Here is a 15,459-nt window from a genome sequence, read left to right as displayed (position 1 = left end):
ATCCATTCATCTGTCGATGGACACTTAGGTTGCTTCCATGTCCTGGCTATTGTAAATAGAGCTGCAATGAACATTGTGGTACATGACTCTTTTTGAATTATGGTTTTCTCAGGGTATATGCCCAGTAGTGGGATTGCTGGGTCATATGGTAGTTCTATTCTTACTTTTTTAAGGAACCTCCACACTGTTCTCCATAGTGGCTGTATCAGTTTACATCCCCACCAACAGTGCAAGAGGGTTCCCTTTTCTCCAACCCTCTCCAGCATTTATTGTTTGTAGACTTTTTGATGATGGCCATTCTGACTGGTGTTAGGTGATACCTCACTGTAGTTTTGACTTGCATTTCTCTAATGATTAGTGATGTTGAGCATCCTTTCATGTGTTTGTTGGCAATCTGTATATCTTCTTTGGAGAAATGTCTGTTTAGGTCTTCTGCCCAGCTTTGGATTGGGTTGTTTGTTTTTTTGATATTGAGCTGCATGAGCTGCTTGTATATTTTGGAGATTAGTCCTTTGTCAGTTTCTTCATTTGCAAATATTTTCTCCCATTCTGAAGGTTGTCTTTTCGTCTTGTTTATGGTTTTCTTTGCTGTGCAAAAGCTTTTAAGTTTCACTAGGTCCCATTTTTTTATTTTTGTTTTTATTTCCATTTCTCTAGGAGGTGGGTCAGAAAGGATCTTGCTGTGATTTATGTCATACAGTGTTCTGCCTATGTTTTCCTCTAAGAGTTTTATAGTGTCTGGCCTTACATTTAGGTCTTTAATCCATTTTGAGTTTATTTTTGTGTATGGTGGTAGGGAGTGTTCTAATTTCATTCTTTGCACTTGCCTTTTTATCCCTACTCAGTACACAGCGCCATGCTGAGCGCAAAGCAAAGGCTCAATTAATTGATGTTAATTGGGACATCTGTGACACTCTACGGAGTCACTCTAGCTGGGGACTGGATTGTCTGTGTTGACATCACTCAGCTAAAGAGAAGCTGAGAGTTATCAGCTTGTTTAGACCCATAGATGCTTCAGTTTTCCCAAATAGCCTAAAACTCAGTCTCTTACTGGGGTGACAAACTCTGCCCAGTTTGCCAAGGATATTTCTCACTTTAGCACCAAAACTCATGCATCTCAGGACCCCCCTCGGATGCAGGCTGACTGAGGTGGTTGGTCACTCTATCCACTAGTGACCCAACTTTATAATGATGCACCTTCCCTTCGTTTTAGCCTGACCTGGCTTCTCCAGCCAAGCCATTCACCCAAGGCTGGATGGAGGCATCCAGTGGCCCAGCCATCCGACCTCTGCTGTGTGTTTTTGTCCTGGAGATGAACAAGCCAGAACAAAGGGATGAACTGCACAGAGACAGGGCCCGACACATATAACCTGGTTATAATTTTCCTGGGAGAGTTTGGGTTCCTGGCTATCCATCCATTCCTTAGTTATGTATGTATGTATGTATGTGTATATTTGTGGCTGCGTTGGGTTCCTGGCTTATCCGTCCATTCCTTAGTTATGTATGTATGTATGTATGTATATATTTATGGCTGTGTTGGGTTCCTGGCTTATCCATCCATTCCTTAGTTATGTATGTATGTATGTATGTATGTATATATTTATGGCTGCGTTGGATTCCTGGCTTATCCATCCATTCCTTAGTTATGTATGTATGTATGTATGTATGTATATATTTATGGCTGCGTTGGATTCCTGGCTTATCCATCCATTCCTTAGTTATGTATGTATGTATGTATGTATGTATGTATGTATGTATGTATGTATATATATTTATGGCTGCATTGGGTTCCTGGCTTATCCATCCATTCCTTAGTTATGTATGTATGTATGTATGTATATATTTATGGCTGCTTTGGATTCCTGGCTTATCCATCCATTCCTTAGTTATGTATGTATGTATGTATATATGTATATATTTATGGCTGTGTTAGGTTCCTGGCTTATCCATCCATTCCTTAGTTATGTATGTATGTATGTATGTATGTATGTATGTATATATTTATGGCTGCGTTGGGTTCCTGGCTTATCCATCCATTCCTTAGTTATGTATGTATGTATGTATATATTTATGGCTGTGTTGGATTCCTGGCTTATCCATCCATTCCTTAGTTATGTATGTATGTATGTATATATGTATATATTTATGGCTGTGTTGGGTTCCTGGCTTATCCATCCATTCCTTAGTTATGTATGTATGTATGTATATATTTATGGCTGTGTTGGATTCCTGGCTTATCCATCCATTCCTTAGTTATGTATGTATGTATGTATATATGTATATATTTATGGCTGTGTTGGGTTCCTGGCTTATCCATCCATTCCTTAGTTATGTATATATGTATGTATATATTTATGGCTGCGTTGGGTTCCTGGCTTATCCATCCATTCCTTAGTTATGTATGTATGTATGTATATATTTATGGCTGCGTTGGATTCCTGGCTTATCCATCCATTCCTTAGTTATGTATGTATGTATGTATATATTTATGGCTGCGTTGGGTTCCTGGCTTATCCGTCCACTCCTTATTTATTCATTTATTTGTTTATTTATTTATTTATTTATTTGTCTTTGGCTGCCTTGGGTCTTCGTTGCTGTGTGTGGGCTTTCTCTAGCTGTGGCGAGCGGGGGCTCCTCATCGTTGCAGTGCGCAGGCTTCTCATTGCGGTGGCTTCTCTTGTTGTGGAGCATGGGCTCTAGGCACGCGGGCTTCAGTAGCTGTGGCACACGGGCTCAGTAGTTGTGGCTTGTGGGCTCTATAGCGCAGGATCCGTAGTTGTGGCGCACGGGCTTAGTTGCTCCACAGCGTGTGGGATCTTCCCCAACCGGGGCTCGAACCCATGTCCCTGGCATTGGCAGGTGGATTCTCAACCACTGCGCCACCAGGGAAGCCCCCGTCCACTCCTTGTAAAGAACAACTGCCTCTCAGGTTGGCTCATCACTTCTGTTTTGCCTGCGACATACAGAAAGGCAAACTGACCAGCCCAACATGACCCTGCTCAGAACAAGGTTTTCTGCCAGGTTTTCACATGCTAGAAAACTTGTGTCCCTTGGAAAGAAACCCCAGCAAAATGAAGCCTAATTTTTATTTATTTTTGCATTCAGAGAGGAATGGCGATGTCTTCCATGTCCTAGACACATCTTAATTTGTGGAGTTTTTTCTTATTTGACTCTCTTAATAGGAGGAAAGTATGCCAGGGCTGATTTATGGGTCTCCAGTGGTGCCAGGCATCATTTCGCATGTGCACAGCTGCTCCACGGTAGTTTAACTTGGCGGATAGTACTAAACCCTGGAATCGTGTCATCTATTCGTACATGTGCACAATAGTCTCCTTGTGCAGGTTCTTCAAGGATCCTCGCAGGCATGGCTGAGACTGGGCGTTCACGGAGTCTCACAGTGATTTATTCTGTTGGAAGGCTTTCAGAGTTTCCAGAATGAAGGATGAGATAGCATTTTGTGCCACCGATTAAGTTCCCCGGGGAATTAGAGTTGGGCTAATGTAGAGAGGCCTCAAGCCCACGGTGGGAACTCCCGTTTCAGTGGTTGTCCAGGCGATGTGGGACATGTGACTGCTGACAGCAGGCTGGCTTTCATTCTGACGTGTAGCAGGGAAGCAGCTAAAAGTGGGGGGCGGGGTGATCTAATGCAAGTCGCCGCGGGCGTAAATAACTTGAGAAACTCTGTTGACAGCAGAAAGTCCGCCCTCCGCAGTAGTTAACAAGGCTATCTTCAAATTCAAAGGGCCCTGACATTTGTCACAGTTGTCCTTTGTAGTCGAGGGTGCTACTGCGGACACTGTGTTTATCCCTGCAGCCGAGTGTGGCTGAAAATACCCGTGTGTGACAGATGATAAGGCCTTTCTGTGGAAGGGGACAGGGCGGACGTGAGAGCCTGGCTGGGGTTTGTGTGCAGGCCTCCCAGCACACAGCTTGGCGTGTCACAGAGCATCTTGTCTCCATCTGCAGCGACCTGGCTGCTCTGGCCTCGGCCCCTCGGCTCCAGTGGCCCGCAAGTGTCTCCATTCTTGAGCGACTTTCCCTGGGTCTTGCTTGCTGTCTCCCCTGCCCGCACAGGGCAGGTAGGCTGGTGCCAGACTCCCTCCTACACCCCGGCTCGGGGGAGAAGGCCTTTGAGGTGGGCTGGGTCCCTCGACACTTTTGTCGATGGGTGATTTTATTTTGCTACTTCAGCACTGAGTGTTTTCAACTGGAAAGACCTTGGAGGCTGAAAGGACTTCTTCCCCCCTTTCTCGGTGTCACCCGTCTTAGGACAGGGAAAGGCAGAGGCAGTGCTTTGGGTTCAGGGTGCCTCTCCGTCGGTGGACTAGGTGGACACTTACACAGTTTGTTGCCTTAAAAAATGGTACCTCACCAGCCTATTCTCAAAATCCTTTTTTAAGGCTAGAAATTCCTAAAGGCTCATCTTGGAAGTCTAATAATGGGTTCACAAGCCAGCGACAGGGCTCAGAAAGCCTTTCTGCTCGGGTGTCTTGCTGGGGGCAGCAGTGAAGGTCAGGCCTGGGCGGCGCTGGTGGCCTCAGCCCATGGCCAGCACTGCGTGACTGCTTATTACTTCGCCTCTTTGGCAAATAAAAATCTTTTTACCCGTGGGTTCAAGATGGGGCTTAGGAAAGAGAATAAAAGGGCTTCTTGGTGATACCTTAGCCTTAAAATCTCCTATGGGAGGAACTGCTAATTGTCTTGAACAGGGAAACCCCAAGAATCTTACGAGCTCCTTAACCACTGAGGGAATCACCTTATCAGGCCTTCTTTTAGAAGAGTCTGGTGCATAAGGAAGTTGTGATGAGGATGACTGAGAGATGAGAGTGTGGTGCCTGAGACCCACCCTGGGCACTGGACTTCCCCGGGAGGGAAAGACGACCTGAGCCTCCATGAGCAGCTAAGGGACATCTGGTGTCCAAGAACGGACATCTTCTCAGGAGGGAGAGGGGGTCTGGAATTGGGAGGCAGGGGAACTGAGCACAGACTTTGTCTCCTTCACAATTCTGCCCCTTTGGTGTGAGGTCATCCAATAGAGTTCCATCCCACACAAGTCTTGAAGTTGTTTCTCCAAGGAACATCTCTGAATCAGCTTTCATCTCTTCTTGACCCTCTAAGGACGCTGGGAGGGAGGCCCAGAGTCCCCAAGGCTCCGGCACATGTAGCAACGGTCTCTGATCCTGTAGATATTGTTTTGTTGTTTATTTGTTTGTTTGTTTTTTGAGAAACTAGGAGGAATGGGATTGAAAGTAACAAGCATCTAGTATGTTCTGTCATTCCCATTTTATAGATGAGGAAACTGAAGTTCAGTTATGGGACCAGGATTATGTGAAAGCAAATAGCAAAGCTGGGATCTAAACATAGGCCACCTACCAGGGGTGGGCAGGTTGACAAGTTAGCCCAACTCAGAGAGCCCCCTGCATCTGACTTCTGTGACCTTCACCAGGAAGACAGCAGGTTCTCCTCATGGTGTTTGAGAAACCGCTGACTGAAGAATGAGCCTCGCCTGTATCCCTGGTGACCTTTTGAAATAGTGAATAGTAGGACTGCGATAATGGTGAGCCTTGAAATGCCACCACCTGCCCTTGGTCTTTCGGAAGGTACCAGGCAAATCTTGCTGCTCTGAGACCGATATCTAAAGTCTTTTAATTAACTCATTTATTGACCAGGGGATTGTTTCAGAATCTAACGCCCGTGGCTGGTGATTTGTTATGTAAATCAGTATTGAAACATCTCTGGTCAATAACGTTTGGGTAACAAAAGACGTATTAATAAGTCTCTGGTCAATATTAAAAAACCTTATGTGGTTTGATGAGTTAAAGCAATACCCTTAGCCTCCACTGTGTATGTTGGACAAGAGGTCAGAAGGAAACAGTTCCTCCGAGATAACTCCCCAAAGAAGATCCTAATAGGTTTGGGTTGATAGACATCCAAGAAGTTACAGATGATAGGGGTTGGCACCCTTCCAAAATTAATATATGCCCAGTAGGCTACGTCCGTGGTTTCCTTCCTTTTCTATTGGATTTCTAAATGCCAGAAGGCCCCCTCTTCATGGTCTGTGACGTGATGGGGCCCTTCTAGTTACAGAGCTCTTCCTCGTGAATTGCTCTGTGAAACCTCAGAGGCTGTGCTTCACTCCTTTGCTGTCAGGTGAGGACACGGAGACAGAACGCCCGTGCATTCCTGACGGCAGCATAACTGGTGCACCACGGAGCTGGGGCTAGAATCTAGGACGTGAGTGCCTTCACCATTGCCCCGCCAGGCTCCCTCTCCACATTCCACAGAAGGGTTTCTTAAGGATCCCATTTTGCATAAGGCAGCCGATGGTAGCAATGGTCACCTGAAGCCAAGGTCCCAGGCTGCGGAGCTGGTAGGGCTGGGGCATCTCTTGCCTTGGCTTGGGGCTGGCCCAAGGGATTAAAATCACTGGGGTACAAGAGGAAGGATGCCAAGGTTGGAAGCTGGGCCCAGCCTGAATTGGGCTGTGCTGGCGGCATGCGAAGTTATGAAGCATTTTCAAAGTACCTGTGACCTTTTTCTTTTAGGTAATAAAATCTTTACGTTCCAACTGTTAGAAAATATTTGAAACAAGCCATTCCTACATATGTTTATGTAAGTATTCCTAAGACACACTACACACGTGTGAGTCAGACTAAGTTCTTCATAAAATAGAATTGAATTCAGTTGTTTAAAGTGGGTTTGCTGGGCTTCCCTGGTGGCGCAGTGGTTGGGAGTCCGCCTGCCGATGCAGGGGACACGGGTTCGTGCCCCGGTCCACGAGGATCCCACGTGCCGCGGAGCGGCTGGGCCCGTGAGCCATGGCCGCTGAGCCTGCGCGTCCGGAGCCTGTGCTCCGCAACGGGAGAGGCCACAACAGTGAGAGGCCCGCGTACCGCAAAAAAAAGAAAATGGGTTTGCTGTTGGGTTGCATGGAGACATGTATGTGGTTTGATCCTAGCCCTCACTTTTCAATGTTTTGAGTGTCAAAAGGACATAGGATGGCACCTTTCTTAGGAAGTGTGATTTATAATATACTCTACACTCAGTGAAAATTGAGTTTGTCTAGTAGTTAGGATTAGGTTGCTAGAAGATCCAAAATAACAGTAGTTTAAAGAAAATAGAAGTTTCTTTTTCTCTCATGAAACGAAGTCAGGAGTCAGTTCACAGATGGTTTGGTGGCTTTGTGGTATCAGGGGCTCATGCTCCTCCTATCTTGTTACTCACTATGCATGAATTCTATTTCCAAATTCACCTCATGAGCCAACATGGCTGCTGGAGTGCCAACAATTATATCTGCAATCCAGGCAGTAGGAAGAAAAAAGGAGTGAAAATGAGGGAACGCTCTCTTCCACTTCCAGTATGTCTCCTCAGCTAGAACTCTGTGATACGCCAGATCTGGCTACAAAGCAGACTGAGAAACGTATGATTTTTAGCTAGCCATGATGTTCTCAGCTAAAACAATAATCAGGATTATTTTTACAAGGAAAAAAAAGGGAGAATGAATATTGAGTGGCAGTTAGGAATCTCTGCCACAGCTTGGTTATGGAACCTGTTCCTTGCATTTTGCTTGTTCCCTAGGTTCCCTACACTTGCTCCTTGCCCATCCCCTCTTGCACACATGCAATGAAAAAAAAAGACCCTATCGCTTGAGAGACCCAGAGCCATGCAAACAGAAGAGATCATTATGGGTGGAAACTGAGTCAAACTAGGGAGCTTCTTGCTATGATTATTTGCCTTTATTATCAATGTCATTTATTTCATCATCAAAAAGCCTTACTGTGTACTAGAATGTGTAGGGGAAACATCAGAGGTGTTAGGAAATATAATACAGGATTCCTGTCTCTACCCTTGACTTTCTCATTTGGGGGAGACGAGACTCCCAGAGTAAGGTCCTGTCAAGAGCTGTGGAAGGGCCGAGATTTTCCCCCACTTGTTGAGTGAGGAGCTAGCCCGCCCGTGTCCTGGGTGCTGGCAGGAGACGCAGGACCCTGGGTCAGAGATAAAGGACTTAATTATAGCAGTAGTCTGGGGGCCAGTCTTTTCTGGTGCTAGTTCCCCAGTTCCCGCAGGGTGACTCAGGTGGCCACATGGCGACTGAACGGCAGCGGGTGGCATTACAGGAGAGGAACCTGGAGACCAAGGCAGGCAAGGCTTGTAAGATGGGAAGTAAGGCTGCCGCCCGTTCTCCAGAGGGAACCTCCATCTCCGAGGTTCCAGGCTGTCCACCGTGTAGCATCCTTGTAAAGACGGTCCATCCAGAACAGAGGTGTCAGCGTCTCCGCCTGCAAGATGTCAGACACAGGAGAGGCCCTTGGAGAACCGTCTCCCGCCCGACGAGGCACAGCGCACGCCAAGCGTGGCACCAGGACAGAAGCACCCCGGTCCCCTGTGAGTGAGCAGAGTGCGCTGGGGGCCACGCAATCGGGGGCCTGGAAGGGAGGGCGAGGCTGGACCAAGAGCGGGGAGAGGGCTCCACCCCCCGTGCTGGTGCGCAGACGTGGTACGAGGCGTTCGCAGACCTACCGAAGAGCACTTTGGTGGAAGGGAGGGTGTTACAGGAAAGCCGTGGGGTCTGGACGTCCCGGGAGGGCCTGGGATGCCTGAGGGACTTCCCACAGTGAGGAGGAGGGTCGGTAATGGGGCCGCCGGTGACACGGCTCGGGATGGCTGGAGCGGAGGAGACGGGAGGCGAGGCAGGGACCGGTCTGGGCAAGGGCTGGGTACGCGAGCGCTTCCCGCAGGGCAGGGCAGCGCACCCGTATTTATTGTTTCGCTTCCTTTACTGTGGAGCAGGCAGGCAGGCTTGCAGGGAACGTCGTGCCTGTAAGGATGAAGGCGGAGCACCACTGATAGACCCGTCACCTCAAGCGGCACTTCCCGAATTTCTCACGAGGGCATCACCCGGGTGTTCGGTGCTGGACCCTCTTGTGTATTTTAGGATCAGGCCCCTCCCTGCAGGTATCAGTGTCAGGTTCTAAAGGACCCCGGCGGCCCTTCCTGCCCAGGATACGGGAGGGCTTTGGTGTGGGGCGGATGGATAGAAATACCTGTGTCGTACCTGGGTGACCAGTCACGACAGCAGCTCTGAAAGTGAGAGAACTAGTGTAAAGGACACACCCCCAGGGAAGCCCGGATACTAACAGGCAAACGGCTTCAACAGAGGAGCCCCTGACAAAGACGATGCTGGACATCCCTGTCCGTAACCCTCAGACTGGAGACGGAAATTCGGTGTGTCCTCGAGTGGCTTCCTACTCTTCTCACAGCACAGTCTTGGCTCCTCGACCTGGTGTGAGAAGCAGCAGCATGTGCCCCGGCCCCGCACGTCCACAGTGAGTGAAGTGCCCCCGACTCGGCGTGGCTGCTGCCATCCGTCATGGAAGGCTTGGCAGACCGCTGTGGAAACCAGCTCCTAAGTATTTTAAACAGAGACCATGGCTGACAGGAGTCAAACTTTCTGTATTCAGGGAGGATCAAAACCTCAGCGATTTCCAGTAATTTATTATATGCACCCGCTCATCATAAGCACACTGCACTGGTCATGGAATGCACACGTGTAGCAGGCCGTCCAGAGACGGATGAAGAACACTTCCAGGGCACCCAGGTTCCAGCATGGAAGCAGAGTCACAGTTGTTTGTTGTTCGTATGTGTGCGTATCAGTATGCACTGGTCAGTGGAAACGTCTTCGGTAACAGGGTATCCTTCCCTACTGTGTTGGGTTTCGCCTGGGGTCGAGCATTGGTTGGGATTTTCCTTTTGCAGTGAATGGGTAGCTCCCTTTCTGGCGCAAGGGAACTGTGATCCTGAAAGACCATTTTGCATTGCATTTGTTTGCTTTATTAATATTAGATAACACCGGCCATGAATGAATAAGTATGGATAATCAGAGCTCTGTTCCATCTTATAGTCCCCCTAGCATGTATTTTGCAAAACTGGGAGATCTTCAGTATGCTCCTAGAAAGAGAGAGAAAGAAGATATTTTTTTAACACCTCACCACCACTACATTCTCTAGACTCTGGACTAAATTAAGATGAAACTCTCTTAAAATTCCAAAACTGGTTCTTTTTGCATATGCAGTTAAGAGAAAGCTGGCTTGATAAAGTACCTTTTTTTCAGAATTCTGACCCCAAGAGAACGAAAATATTCTGAGGAGCAAGCTTGAAGGTAGCTAAGTAAATTCAATCTATTCCAACTGTTATTTTTGCTTTGCATTTGCCAGGTGAACTGCCATGACACGTGTGGTAATGATTCCTTATCTTTACATTTGTATGTTGTTTGTTGTTAAAACGTAGGATCCTTGTTTGAAAAAGTTGAGGAAATTGTTGGACTTCACCCTTTTGTTTTTGTTCTGCAGGAATTAGATTTTGTTCTTTGTGTGTTTACATTTGTCTTGCATATAAGTATGCTGGCTATGAGATCTCTGCCTATCTGAATGTATGTACGTTTCATTATGATTAGGTGTCTTTGTCTTTGGATAGTATTGCTGAGGTTAACTTGTAAATGAGCTCTATTTAATAGACTTAAAAGTAAATGCTTACAAATTAAATACTACTATTTAGAAAACAGGCCAAAATGAATTTCAGCTCCTCATGATCTGGGAAATATTCAGTATGGAATTGATATCTGGTATTGAAGCTAGCTTAAGCTTGTTGGTTTGACTAATACAGACATGTCTTTTAGAAAATTCAAACTATTTAGGATAAACCTTATAACCAGCTATAGAAATTTCTAGTAAGCGTTTCTGAAAAATAAGTATAAATTGTGAGAGATACCTTTAACATTATTACTTAGGATGCTTTTAAATGCTTGTAATAGAAAACACAACTAAAAGTATCTTAAACAATTACGACTAATTCCTAATGGTTCCAGCATAGACTCAATCGGTGAATCAGCGACATCAAGGATCCAGGTTCTTGCCATATTTTCCTCTGACATTCTTACATGTCAGTTTTGTCCTCGGATTTGTTCCCTCATGATCTTAAGACAGCTTCTACGGCACCAGTCCTCAGCCAACAATGACCAGATTCAGGAAAGTATGAACCTTTTGTCCCTTTTAAGAGCAAAGGAAACCCAAAAGTTCCCTTATTTGCCTTCACAGTTCTTAAGCAAGGTTGCACCTGTATTAAATCAAATATTGCCAAGAGAAAAGGAATTACACCAGGATTGCCTTAACCTAATCCTCGTTCACCCACTGGGGCTAAGGAGGGAACAATGAAAATCATGGGCCTAATAACTGAACAGTATTGGGGTTCTCTTGGCAAGGAAGTATGAAGGGAATTGTTGGTGTGCTCAATACAGACATGTCTTTTATTGTGCCTGGGTTTACTGAGGGTGAATGGGTTTATGTTGTTTCTGTTGCACAGTTTGTCAACAGAGAAAAAAATTAGCTTGGTATGATGAAATTCTTAAAGTAAATTAGATGCAAATAGGATGAGAGCTTTTGGGTGACCTCTTTAGAAATGGCTCTGATTTGGGAATGTCTACTTAAGGGTGGTCCCTCCAGATATTTGGTATTAAATTTTAGAGTTGTGCTAGTTTGGGTTGGATGGTGGGGCATTACTGAATAGCTAGGTCGTTCCCAGGCAGGGTGCTGAAACATTAAGTACTGAATATAGAAGCTAAAGGTGTCTGGGACTGTTTGGTGCCACACTGAGATATTTTCTATAAAAAGCAGATGTTCTGAAAAATTATTATAGTTGTTTGCCAACCTACAGAATGCTAAAGGACAGTTAATACTTGATTGCTTCTTGGTTTTCACTAGAAATTAAGGGGTTTTTTTAGAGCTTCGGATTCAAATTTAAATATGTAATTAAAGCTACTAAAATAATAAAGGAAACATTTTAGTATACAGCAGGAAAGTAGGATATATGTTTTTTTAAAAGGGAGTTTTACACACGGTTGGGCTGAGATTAGGTTAAACTTAAGTAAATGGATTTTGTTATTAAAAATAGGCTGGTGCAAGCCTAGATTTGGTCCCTCTCTACTAAGGGAACAAGTTTACTTAGAATGCTGCTTTTGATAACAGATTATGTGAACTCCCCTGCCTTTAAGTGATCTATATTTGCTTCTGAGACCTCTTCTCACTTTGATTAAGAAACAAGTATTGTCTTACAGTGACCTGTGATCTTTTTTGACGAACTTCCCAAATATCAAATCTTAGTTAAAATTCTTTTGCCCTCCAGCTAACTTTGGGATGCTTTAGAGGGCCCTTGACACATCTTAGAAGTATTTAACAACTCGTATTATTTGGTATGTTGAATTACATGGGAAGCATTGTCAAGTGGGTGATAAGCCTCCTCAGATTATACAGTACAGATGTTATTAATATAGATATTCTAGAAATTATGTAAAGTTTCTGAAATGTAAATATGTCCTGGTATAATGCTATCAGTCATAATTCTGGTTATCTTAAAATGTTGTATATCGCAGCAACTTGACTAAGCTTTTTTGTTAACACACTGTAATCAAATCTTTAACCTTGCCTTTTTAAGTCTTTAATAGTTAAGCTGATGCTTTGCAAAACTGCTTCATCTTCAAGAAGATTCATAGGAAGAACTAATACATTTTAGATTATGCACCTTTTTTTTTTTTTTGCTGCACGACATGGCAAAATTAAGTCACGATCTTAATTCCCCGACCGGGGATTGAACCCGTGCCCCCTGCAGTGGAAGTGCAGAGTCTTAACCACTGGACCGCCAGGGAAGGCCCTCAGATTATACTGCTGAACTGGGTAAGAAATTAAAAACCCTAATGGAAATCCTGATGGCTTCATAAAAAGTTAACAAAAGGATTGGCTACTAAGTGAACTGGTGAACATGGTTATATGTTTGTGGGTTTTGTCTGGAATATTACTGATTTTGATTTGTGTTTTCCAGATATAGGGAAGCACTTCCCCTGAAGTTACTCATGACATACAGCAATTTGGTAAATTATACCTTGTTGAGTAAAGCTGAAATATTTTTCTTTTCTCTCTGGCTGGTCCCTCCAGAAACTAGAGATCCTTGGGTTCTGAGCAGCCTTATCAGGTGAATGGGAAAGACTGTCTCCTGGCATGTACAGGAATCTTGATATTTTGGGGACCAAGAATGCCATCGAGGCAGAATCTGATGGCAGGCCTTTGGCATGGATTTCCTGGCCTTGAGAGGCCTTTGGGAATTCAGTCTAAGACTCCTGAGGGGTTCTACCACAGCCAGTTTGGGAAAGCCTATGTAGTCAATGGACCAGACTTAATTTACATGTTTGTGGAGAACACTGCCTGCTTTAAGTCTACTGCGAAGCACATGTACAATGCTTGTGTGGCAATTGGGTATAAGTGATAAAAAAATGTATGGCCTATAAAGTGTATACCCATTAACATACCTCTGAGCCTGTTTACAATATTTGATCAGTTTTCCCCCATCATGAGTACCTAGGCAAATATAAAGGAGGCCTAGCACCAAGGGACATGATCTACACCTGGGGCAAGAAGCTAAATCAATCACCCTGGCATCAAGGGACATGTTTTGGTCTGTTAAAGAATTTGCAATTAACAAGGGAGATGATGGGAAATCTGTACATATTTTGAGGTCTGGGGAAGTCATTCTAGCTGATACATGATTTAACTTAAACTTTACTGACCAGAGCAGCCTGTTTTGTGGCCTTTCGGACATGCATTGCACATCTGCCTTGGCCATTGAGGAGTGGAATACGTTTGAAAGTCAAAACTGGAGTAGATGTGGTTCAGATGTTCAAGGTAAAAAACTAGGTGGCCATTGTGCATGTGATTTCAGGCACATTCCTATATTGCTGAAAACTTGAATTTTCTGAGCTCTGTCATACTTAGGAGGCCACCAGCCATTCTCAAGCAGTGTCTGCTGGCAGATGGCAGCTGTAACCATATGACCTCAAGATCTCCTCTTGTAACTATTAAATTTTTAGACAATAAAATTGTTTTAGTCAGATGTCAGCAGAAAAAGGAGACGTGGTCAATTGCCCCTGTTATATATACGTTAATACCACATCAGAAGTTAAAACCTACTTAGATAAAAGTACACAACTGGCTACCTGGCTACAAGTCTCCCCCAAAGTGCCAGGTCCAGACTGGTTTTCAGGCTTAGTCTCCTGAATTCCTCAGGGAATGAGATTTTTATTATACAAGACTCAGATCCAGGACTTGGAACCCGAGAATATTTCCAGCTCTGTGTCCATTCCCCAAATCCAGGTAGGACTATGTCCCATTTCAGCAGAAAGTAGCCAGAGTGGTAATCACCCCATTCCCTGAAAGAACTGGGGAAGGATGAAACGGGAGTGGAGTTTGAAACCAAATCACTGTGAGATGGAGTTCCTCTGCTGAGTTTATGATTCCCCTCTCCATCCAAAACACCATTCCCCTCTTGTGGTCCAACACCTTCTCCTCAAGATTGAGGAATATCAAAGAAAAGGGAAGAACTGTAATACGCAGGAACAAATCTGACTCCGTATTAGATCTGCTCCTTTCACTTTAACCTTTGTGTTCTATTGCCTGTGCTTAAAGAATGCTGCCTATAGCCTGAAATATACAGGAGAGCCTACAGGACATCCTAACCTTGACCTGACCTGAACAGAGAATAACAGGAACATCAGGACCTGACTGAGCTGGCCTACATAGACAGCTACATCCAACACAAAGAAGTGTGCAACAACTAACCACGCCCCTCCCTCATGTTGCCTTTAAAGGGCTTTGCTAAAAGCCTTTGGGGAGTTACGGCTTTTTAAGGCATGAGCCACCCGTCTCCTTGCCTGGCCCTGCAATAAACATTTCTCTGCTCCAAACTCCGATGTTTCAGTATTGTTTGGCCTCACTGTGCATCGAGCACACAGTGTGTGTGTGCTGCAGGTTGTTACGTGTAGACTGTGTGTGGTATGCATGATGTGGTGTTTGTGTGGTTTGGGTCTGTGTGGTGTGTGTCTGTGGTCTGTGTGGTGTGTGTGTGATAGGTGTGCATTGTATATGTGTGTGTGTGGTCTGTGTGTATAAGTATGTGTGGTCTGCATGTGTGTGTGTGGTATGTGTGTCTGTGGTGTGTGTCTGGTGTGTGGTGTATGTCGTGTTTGGCGTATGTGTGATATATGTATGTGTGGTGTTTGTGATGTGTGTGGTTCGTGTGTCTGTGATCTGTGTTGGGAATCTGGGGTGTGGGGTGTGGGGTGTGTGGTGTGTCTGATGTATGTGTATGTGCGCGGGTGTGGCGTATGTGGTGTATGTGTGTAGTGTATCTGGTGTGTCTGGTCTGTGTGGGTTTTGTGGTGTCTGTGGTGTATGTGCTGTGTGTGTGAGGTCTGTGTCTGTGGTATGTGTGTGTGGTGTGTGGTGTGTGTGTGGTGTTTGGGTGAGGCATGTGGTATATGTGTGGTGTGTGTCTGTGGACATGTTGTGTGGTATTTGTGTGTATTTGTGTGTGTGGTCTGTGGTGTGTGTGGTGTGTTTGTGGCGTGTGTGGTGT

At 45.2% G+C, this 15,459-nt stretch overlaps 3 long non-coding RNA genes across 10 annotated transcripts in view; 2 read left to right on the top strand and 1 right to left on the bottom strand.

The window, feature by feature from the left end:
* Nucleotides 1–336: 336 nt before the first annotated feature.
* LOC309805545 lies at nt 337–6,703 on the top strand. 4 transcript variants are annotated; one of them, XR_014294259.1, is made up of 3 exons: nt 337–1,501; nt 1,569–1,730; nt 1,816–6,703. It is a non-coding gene; the product is annotated as an uncharacterized lncRNA (long non-coding RNA). The 4 variants fall into 4 exon arrangements; XR_014294260.1 differs by having other exon boundaries at nt 337–1,730; nt 1,816–2,265; nt 2,329–6,703; XR_014294261.1 differs by having other exon boundaries at nt 337–1,730; nt 1,816–2,344; nt 2,396–6,703.
* Nucleotides 6,704–6,902: 199 nt separating this feature from the next.
* Nucleotides 6,903–15,459, bottom strand: part of LOC309799531 — a 66,091-nt gene continuing 57,534 nt past the window's right edge. For all 5 annotated transcript variants that reach the window (XR_014293296.1, XR_014293297.1, XR_014293298.1 and 2 more), the window contains one exon: nt 6,903–9,951. This is a non-coding gene — a long non-coding RNA (uncharacterized lncRNA). The remainder of the gene's footprint in view (nt 9,952–15,459) is intronic.
* On the top strand, nt 9,961–14,788 carry LOC309799539. The gene is made up of 2 exons (XR_014293302.1): nt 9,961–12,728; nt 12,874–14,788. It is a non-coding gene; the product is annotated as an uncharacterized lncRNA (long non-coding RNA).

The sequence above is a fragment of the Mesoplodon mirus genome (genome assembly GCF_964341445.2).
Source record: "Mesoplodon mirus genome assembly, chromosome: 1".
Lineage (NCBI taxonomy): Eukaryota > Metazoa > Chordata > Mammalia > Artiodactyla > Ziphiidae > Mesoplodon > Mesoplodon mirus.
Note: the sequence above shows the minus strand (reverse complement) of the source record. Positions and strands in the feature narration are given on the sequence as shown.